Source organism: Lutra lutra, chromosome 7 (assembly GCF_902655055.1).
Source record: "Lutra lutra chromosome 7, mLutLut1.2, whole genome shotgun sequence".
Taxonomy (NCBI): domain Eukaryota; kingdom Metazoa; phylum Chordata; class Mammalia; order Carnivora; family Mustelidae; genus Lutra; species Lutra lutra.
The window spans coordinates 103132270-103141166 of record NC_062284.1 but is presented as its reverse complement, the minus strand read 5'-3'; the positions used below and the strand labels follow the sequence as shown (position 1 = coordinate 103141166).

Below are 8897 nucleotides of genomic sequence, written 5' to 3'. Positions count from 1 at the left end.
TCTCCTGGGGCACCTGGGTGGCTCAGTTGGTTAAGCTTCTGCCTTCATTCGTCTCAGATCATGATCCCAGAGTCCTGGGATCAAGCCCAGCATCGTATATATATCTGGGCTCCCTGCTTGGTGGGGAGCCTGCTTCTCCTTCTGCCCCTCCACCTGCTCCTGCTTTGTTTCTCTCAAATAAATAAGATCTTTTAAACACACACACACACACACAAGCCCTCTCTGCAAATTCAATCACATTCCCAGGTACTGGGAATTAACACTTCAACATGTGAAGAGGGGAGCAGTTTGCAATTCAGCCCATAACAATGGGGTAAATGTAAGAAACTAGGGGGTTAAGGCTTGATGTTTTAAGATCACATAAAAGAAAAATAACAGGGGTGCCTGGGTGGCTCAGTGGCTTAAGCCTCTGCCTTAGGCTCAGGTCATGATCCCAGGGAGCCTGCTTCCCCCAGCCCCTCTGCCAACTTGTGATCTCTTCCTGTCAAATAAATAAATAAAATCTTTTAAAAAAAGAAAAGAAAAATAACAAGTACACTATTCTGATCCTATCTTCATACAATCCAAGTTTTTTAAGAGAACACTTCAAATCATTCAAGAATAGTCACTGCTCCAATAATTAACTCCTGGACAATCGTCTTCCTGCAAAATATGTCTGGAAGGGAAAAAATGTTACCACTCTTATTAATTAAAATCTCATCTATACAAAATACAGTGGTTTTTAATCTTTTTTGCAGGCACTATAAGCCCTTTACAATTCTGATGAAAGCAAAGGAGTCTTCCTGGAAAAGGCGGCATAGATCCACAAAGTCTGGCACGACTGCTGCTTGAGGAGATTCACAAGCCACCTCCTTAAAGCTCAGCAGGGTCCATGGACTCAGGTTAAAAAGCACTGACCTAAAGGACCATTTATTTATTTAAATTAAAAACTAACTCTGGGGGGCGCCTGGGTGGCTCAGTCGTTAAGCGTCTGCCTTCGGCTTGGGTCATGATCCCAGGGTTATGGGATCGAGCCCCACAGCAGGCTCCTTGCTCAGCGGAAAGCCTGTCCCTCTTCCCCTTCCCCTGCTTGTGTTCCCTCTCTCTCAGTCTGTCAAATAAACAAATAAAATATTTTAAAAATAAATAAATAAAAACTAAGTCTGGGACACCTGGGTGGCTCAGCCAGTTAAGCATCTGCCTTTGGCTCAGGTCATGATCTCCGGGCCTGGGACTGAGCCCCATGTTGGGCTCCCAGCTCAGCCAGGAGTCTGCTACTCCCTCTCCCTCTCCCTCTGCCTCTCCCCCTGTTTGTGTTCTGTCTGTCTCTCTCTCTCTCTCTTTCTCAAATGAATAAATAAAATCTTTTAAAAATAAAAATTAAAACAAATAAAATAAACTTTGTAACATTTTAAAGCTGTGTGTGTATACACACATGTTGATATAAAAATCAACAGTAAGAAGAGTCCAATGATTTGCCCAAAGTCACCAAATCAGCTGTGCAGAGCTTCCCAATTATGAGTACAGTGTATTTATGGTGGTATTTCCTAAACCCTCAAATCCCAGTTGTTCTCCATTCTTTAAAAGGAAAATTAAGTCACAGACCAAAGTCATTTTGAGTTCATTTTAATAGAAATCAGTTTTGGGTTTTTTTTTTTTTTTTTGCCCAGGAAATGATCAGACTCAAAGATTAACTGAACAAACATAGATCCAAGCTGAACAAAAAGCCAAAAGATAAGCATTGCATACCATCAACTCCTTAAGGGAAGGATGTCTGTATGGTATTTTATACACCCCCCGCCCCCCACAATGGGATCAAGCACAGAACACTTGACACATAAGAGGAGCTCCATGAAAAGTAAACACTTGGAATTGTTCTGTAACAGCATCGGGGCAGCCCACATCTACATCAATCTGGTCTCCAAATAAAGGGGGAAATAATGACTTAGGGAACTCCTTTAACTCAAAACACCTACCCCTCACTGTCACACAATCTAATGGATCCACCAGACTTGCAGTTGGACAAAGCAATCCCTGCCCCGCTCCAGAGACAATTTCATAAACTCGGTCCTCCAAATCCTACCTCCTGCAAGAAAAAAACTGTACACCCCATGACTTAATTTCTCTACAAAGCTTCAGTATTTTCTGTCATCAAAGGCTGATAACTTAGCAGTGGTTCTCCATCTTTTTTGATTCTGGACACTTCAGTATCTGAGAAAAAGTCAAAGTTCTCTGCCCAAGAAAAAAGGCCAGAGCAAACAAAAAATTCCGCACAGAATTTTGGGAAATCTCAGGGCTTCTAATTAACAGTTCCTGCCTTAGTTCTTCCTTGTATTTTTCCCTTCATCTTCACAGTGGCCATTTGGCCTTTTTTCCCTACCCGTTACCACCATCTTTTTCATTCTTTACCCACTGAAACTGCTCACTCAGCTGGGGCCCTCCCTGCCCAGGTCTCATCCACTGCCCCACTCTCACCCATCAATATTACGGAATGGCTGCTATTTGCCTCCCCTGGGACACTTAACCATTGTCTATCTTGTCTTCCTCTCCCCTACTATACTGTAAAGTGAAAGGTATGAGTAATCATATTCCTTTCTGTAGCTCCCACAGAGCATGCAGCACAGTGCCTTGTACTTGGAAAGCATTCATTAGAGTGAATCAATGTCAAACCTAAAGATTTAAAAGAAACCAGCCAATCAGCAACAAACTTTTAAATGGAACATATGAGTAGTCAATACTTGGGCAGCCCAGGAAGTTGATGCAATTAAGCAACTCCACCCACTGTTTCCTGATCTAGTGCACTGCTAGCTCAGAAACGGGAGGTGGATGAGGTGGAAAGATAGAGGCTACTCTCCAGGTCATGGTCACTTTTAATCTTGGTTACCTTTCTGCAAAGCAAAAAGTAGTTTGGCTTAAGCAGCAGCTTTTTTCCAGCACCCTAGTTACCTAAAACATTCTGATGCAATGTCAGATTTTAAAGAAAATCCTACTCACCAGGCATGTGCAAATACTTCCACAAAAGGTTTCTAACTTAGTACTGTCAGTTTCACCAGGGTACAAACAACTTTCATGTTGCTAATAACCTCTAAGACAGAACAACTGAGATATGCACGCATTCAGGTATAAGTTAGGCAACCTCCCTCTCATTTTCAAAGCCCCACACCACATCCTTTAAATACCAAAATACACATACACTAAGTCCCAACAAGAAACACTGAAAAGTCTCCCCATGATTCTTTACTATATTAAACACAGCTGTCTAGGGTCATGTTTACATATATATTTTTTAAATGCCAAACCAACATTAGTGCTAAAATATTTCTGATAAATAGACTCTTACACACCCAAACTTGAAAGAATAAGGACACCAAGAAGTTTAAAAATACGTTCATCTTTAAAGGGCACTAAAAACATAAACTATGTCCTATTATCATGTTTGGGTTATTTTGGTGTAACAGTTATACATACATTAATTGTAAAGCCACAATTTGTTATTACTTACTTCAACAGAAAATCCTAAGTTCTCTGGTTCTAAATTAGTTATCAAGTATGCAGAGTTCATACCCAAAATCTTTAAGTACTTCAATTATTAACAAACCAAACCACAGAGAAGAACCTGGTACCCAAGATCAGATTTCATTGCTGGGCTAATAGGTGGCAAAACTATACATACCAAAGAGCATAGCCAAACATAGTTAAGAATTAGAAATGATACAAAACTCCTTCACCCCCAAATTTCTAGTAGTAAGCCTATTCCTCTCTCTCCTACTGCTAATCTATAGAAACAGACTGTTAGTATAAATAACTAATTGTAATTCACAGACTGTTGAATTTGTGATTCATGGGTCCAGCTCTTGTCAGCCCCAAAGCAGGATCCTATTCCCTAGGCAAGATGGTCTTACAAGCGAACAAACAGTAGCCCACTAGAAAAAGAAAACAAATAATTCCCTAAACATACCAGCACCTTAGCTGTAAGGAATGTTTTGTACCTAACAAAGCACTTTTGCAAACATTTCATCTGGCCCTCTTTCTGTTCCTCACATCATTTGCATCTTGGGTCCTTTGTACCAGCTGCTCCTTCTTTCCTTTCTCCCCAGTCTCTTTATGCCTTCCCCGCTGTGGTCCACATATCACCACAAACCTATAACCTTCGGTGTTTTTGTATTGCAGTCTGTAACCACTGTCAGAAGAGAAGATAAAAGCCAGAAACTGAAACTTGCTCAAAATCAAGCAGTGATGTAGCCATAACTTCAAAGGTCAGCATTTTCTGATACGCTACAAATGCAAAATACTACATGTTAAGTTATAAAAGATTCAAATAAAGAGGTACACCAAATTCTCCCTATGAAAATACTCTGTAACATGTCTTACTTTAGGAACTGAGTCCCATCTAATTTTAAACATTTCCCTCCAACTTTTAGAAAGCGAAGGAAAAGACAATCTGAGAAAGAGCTTTGTATCCAAAAAGCCTTCTACAGTCATTAGTACCGAACTAAATTATTACCCAGAGGCAAACCAGAAGCTAACCTATATTAACTGGAATCTAATGGAGAGGTGACAGTGCTAACCCCAGGTTCATGCATAAGTCAGAACCTTTATATCAGTTCATTCAGTGTTTCATATACCAATGCCTTCCAGGAGAATAACATTTACTATAATTCTTCTGCTCTGAATAAAATGTATAGGTGAAAAAAATACTAAATACCCAAGGATAGTCAAACAGGAAATTCTTCTTCAGTTCCTGAATTCAATTGGAAAATAATTATTTAACACCTACAGATATACTCCAATGTGCTTGAAACCCTGATTTAATGAAGGCAAAATGAAAGAAGGTATGTGAACAAAGGTTTTAGCAGCAACCCAAAGGAGAAAAGTAGAGATGAGTTATCACAGTATCTTTAAAATATGTGGGACACGAGGGTGGCTCAGTTGTTGGGCTTCTGCCTTCGGCTCGAGTCATGATCCCAGCATCCTGGGATGGGGCCACGCTGGGCTCTTTACTTGGTGGGAGGCCTGCTTCTCCCTCTCCCTCTTCCTGCCTCTCTGCCTACTTGTGATCTCTCTCTGTCACATAAATAAATAAATAAAATATGACAAACACAAAAGAATTTGCAGAATGAATGTCAGCATTTATACTGTAATCAATTTAACTTTTCAAACTTTCAGACTTTAGTTTTTTCAGACTTCAAAATAGTGTCAAAATAATACTCAAGTATTATATATGCTATGTATTTGTTTTCTCTTTGTAGTTGTATAAGATTTAGAAGCACACAGGGTTTACTAGTACCTACATAATAATGCAACGTAAAAATTTTAAAATTCTTTTTTTTTTTTAAGATTTTTATTTATTTATTTGACAGATCACAAGTAGGCAGAGAGGCAGGCAGAGAGAGAGGACGGGAAGCAGGCTCCCCACTGAGCAGAGAGCCCGATGCGGGGCTCGATCCCAGGACCCTGGGATCATGACCTGAGCCAAAGGCAGAGGCTTTAACCCACTGAGCCACCCAGGTGCCCCAAAATTTTAAAATTCTATCTATATTAAAGGGTTTCAATAAATTTCCTTTGGATGGGATTCACATGTTATTCTAATTTTCAAAATACTGCTCCAGATCTGAAATTATTCAGTGCAAGAGAAGATGAGAGTAGCATAAGAAAAACTATTAACATATTTATGAGTGTATGCAACAGAGATTTGATTAAAACTACACAGAAGGTAGAGATCTCTAAACCCACCCTCATTCAAATCCGCAACACTAACATTGCACTCAAACTGCAACTATTGGGGCACGTGGCTGGCTCAGTCAGGAGAGCATGCAATTCTCTCTCTCTTTTTAAGATTTATTTATTTGTCAGAGAGAGAGAGAGAACGCACAGCAGTGGGAGCAGCAGGCAGAAGGAGAAGCAGGCTTCCTGCTGTGCAAGGAGCCCAAAGTAGAACTCAAACCCAGTGTCCTAGGCTTATGACCTAAGTCGAAAAGTCAGACGCTTAACCAACTGAGCCACCCAGGCAACCTGAGCATGCAATTCTTGATCTCAGGATCATGAGCTCAAGTCACATGTTGGGCACAGAGCCTACTTAATTTTAAAAAAATATTTTTTTTTTGCAACTATATGTGGGGCCTAAAGAGATCAGGCCTTTCTTATGCCTGGGAGTTTTCACCAATCCTTGAAGTTAGTGAATTTTCTTGCATTTCACATCACAAGTATAAAATAATTTCCAATCTCTAATTTGAACATTCAAGCAATCATTTCTCCTCCTATTCAAATCTCAGTTTGGGAGCTAAGATACTAATTCAATCTTTCATTCACTCACTCATTATTTACTATCATCTACTATGTACCAGGTACTCTTCCAAAGACCAGGGATACAGTAGTGAAAAAATATAAAAATTCTCATCCTCATTAAATAAACGTTCCAGCTGGAAGATAGACTAATAAAGCATATGTACATAAAAGCTCTTTATGGAGAGAAAAGGAAGTACTGAGCATATGTATCATACATAAATATTTGATGCAAAAGATTTTGGAAAGCTATTTTACAGTCAACCACATAATGAAGTGAAAAAAAATTCTTAATAAATAGGGACTCATTAGAAAGAATATGAGTGTCCATTTACATGACAAATCTAGAAACGAGATAAGAACATCAGTATAGGGGCACCTGGGTGGCTCAGTGGGTTGAAGCCTTATCCTCTGGTTTGGGTCTGATCCCAGGGTTTTGGGATCGAGCCCCACATCAGGCTCTCTGCTCAGCAGGGAGCCTGCTTCCCCATCTCTCTCTGCCTGCCTCTCGGCCTACTTGTGATCTCGCTGTCAAATACATAAATAAAATCTTAAAAAAAAAAGAACATCAGTATAATAGACACAAAATGGCACATTTAAGCAAGGTCTCTTTTGGAACTAAATCCAATCCTGGTGTGTGCTCACACCATTCCTGAAATACTCGTAGATTTGAAACAAATTTTAGAAGATTTATGAAGAGACACAAAGAAACTTCAAAGAGATTTTCAGACAATATAAGGGAAAGGAAGAACACCTAGGAATCCCATTAAAAATCAAGACATTATTCTTTAGGCCACTCACTGTTAGCATACGAGTACAGTATTTCCTAAGTTTTAAACACTAAAATTAAATTTGATGGAAAGAAAAGACTGATATCATAGCTATCTGATACAACTCAGCTCTAAATTTCTTGCATGATTACAGGAAACATACAAATCAAAACTACAGATAAGTGCCTTCTATAGGTTCCTATTTGGGAAGATGGCAAGGGGAAAGAGAAACCTCAGTAGAGGAACAAAAAACAGGCAAATCAAACAGGAAAAGTATTATCTTTGAATGTAACACAAAAATAAAGGCTAGCTATAAGGTTAAAAAAAAAAGCAGTATTAAAATTAACATTTTTCCTAAAATTAACATTTTTCCTAGCATGGCCCTAGAAAAAAGGAAATGAGAAGGCTCAAGAGGCAAATTTTATCAGAAAAATCAAATTACTGTGAAATTTTCTTTTTGGTCTTAAACAAAGACTTCAGTCCCAAAATGCCTTTTCTAAATAAAAGTTGCACAGGTATTTTAATCCTATTCCACTATCACATTTCTACCCATATCCCACAAATCCAGTAACAGAAAAATTCAGTGACTATCCAAAATAATACTGAATAGAATTCTGTTAAGATTTTAGAAAGGGAGTGATTCAAAGGCATCAAGAAATTTAAAACTTGGTTAAACATCCTTTAAAATCATCCAATCTTGTTATTTCATGCTCAAAATAAAACAGAAACAAAGAAAGTGTAATGTTTATTTGGTTTCCTGAAAAGAATCCTCCTTACTGTGGGAATTATCAATCAACGAACCATGAGATGACCATCTAGCCATGTATTTATACAGGACCAGAAAACCCAATTTTAACACCGAACTCTTGAGCTGACAAGGCTCTAAAGGCCAGCTTATACTAGAATTAGTGTAGATTTATTAAGTCATAATGGGGATCAAAATTCCAATTTCAGAAATTGGAGTACCTGAGTCCTTCATTCATATTTGTCTCCTCTCCTGGTACCAATATTATTAAATCAGAAGATCTGGGTTACAAGTGAAAAAAGCAAAGAAAGAAAAATAACCTAAGGAAATTCAACCAAGTTATGATGAATCCTGATGTACACACAGTTTTTGACTCATGACTAATTATACCCCCTTAAGAACCAAAGAACCTGGGACGCCTGGGTGCTTAGTCAGGTGTCTGCCTTCAGCTCAGGTCAGGATCCCAGGTGGGATGAGTCCCGCATCCATCGCCTTGCTCAGCAGGGAGTCTGCTTCTCCCTCTGCCTGCTCCTCCCTCTGCTTGTACTCTCACCTGTGCCCTCTCTCTCTGACAAATAAATAAAATCTTTAAAAATTTTAAAAAAAGAACTTCCTCAACTTAAGAAAATTCAGGACCTCCACCCCTTCCTAAAGGCAGAACAAGCATAGCTTACAATTTTTTTAAGCTCCTCCTTAAAGCCTCATCAACTTCGGTTTATTAAATACTTTCTTGTAATACGGTCAAATGGATTTTTACTTCCTAGGTATTCATAATCTTCTGAGCTTGAGCTAATTCCCTTAATTGTTCTAAATCTCTTCAGCTGCTAATTTAACTAGATCATGTTCTTTCCCCTTTTTTTTCTTTTTTTTAAGATTTATTTATTTGAGAGCGAGGAGATAGGAGAGGCAGTGGAAAGGGAGAAAGAGAATCTCAAGCACACAGCCCAATGGGGCTGAGATCATGACCTAAGCCAAAACCAAGAGTTCAGACACTTAACCGACCGAGCCACCTAGGCACCCCTAGATCAACGTTCCACCACCACCCTTCCTCAGTCCTCCCCATTTTGGTAAACAGCAACCCTATTTTTCCAATTTCCAAAGCCAAAATCCTTGAGTCATCC

At 39.1% G+C, this 8897-nt stretch overlaps 1 protein-coding gene across 5 annotated transcripts in view; it reads right to left on the bottom strand.

Annotated features, from left to right (window-relative positions):
- FBXO34 (F-box protein 34) overlaps positions 1-8897 on the bottom strand; it is a 144266-nt gene that overhangs the window by 20151 nt on the left and 115218 nt on the right. The gene's annotated exons all lie outside the window — the stretch shown is intronic.